The sequence below is a fragment of the Prunus dulcis genome, chromosome 8 (genome assembly GCF_902201215.1).
Source record: "Prunus dulcis chromosome 8, ALMONDv2, whole genome shotgun sequence".
Classification (NCBI taxonomy): domain Eukaryota; kingdom Viridiplantae; phylum Streptophyta; class Magnoliopsida; order Rosales; family Rosaceae; genus Prunus; species Prunus dulcis.
This window is the reverse complement of record NC_047657.1, coordinates 5,806,886-5,807,612: the sequence shown is the minus strand read 5'-3', so window position 1 is coordinate 5,807,612 and position 727 is coordinate 5,806,886.

Sequence of the window (727 nt, the reverse complement as noted above, 5' to 3'; positions counted from 1 at the left end):
CAACAAGTGCAAGGATGGCATGCAAGACAGAGTTAACTCAAAACCACACAAAGTCCTTAAACAATGACTATCAATTTCTGAGAAACCATATTAGTATTAGATCCAAGTCTTATCATAGGTGTTTGGAAGGATAACNAAACAAGACACAAAATCCTGCGTTTTTGGCCATTAGACACACTCAAAATTTCAAAATTTGACAATTTGAAACAACATAACTAAAATTTGACAATTTGAAACAACATAACTAAATCCTTCCCCCCAAACTTAAATGAAACATTGTCCTCAATGTTTAGAGTGTAAGAAAAAGCAATGCCTCATAAATGAAANGAAAGAAGACAAGGGAAAGACATAACNAAAGGTTAGAGTTCAGAAAAACTCCCCTTTGAAGCGATTAGGACGCAAGCAAGCTTCCTCGCATATTCTATCTTCTCCTCGNCACCTTGGGTTGCCTCCCAAGAAGCGCTAAGTTTCATGTCTTCAGCCAGACATCCAACTTTCTATAGTGAATGGGGGGGTTTGGGCTCAATCGACACCTCATGCAATGCAAGAGAGTTCACCAAGCTTGTTTTCCTTTTCCATTTCTTCCTTGCTGCTTTTCTTTTCCTTTTCTGTTTATGAATAGAATCACAATGAATTGTAGGAATGATTGGAATATTCACATNTCCAAATTTGGGCAGCCCCTTCTTGTGTGTGGGAATTGGAGCATTGAACATGTGGGCTGCCCCCT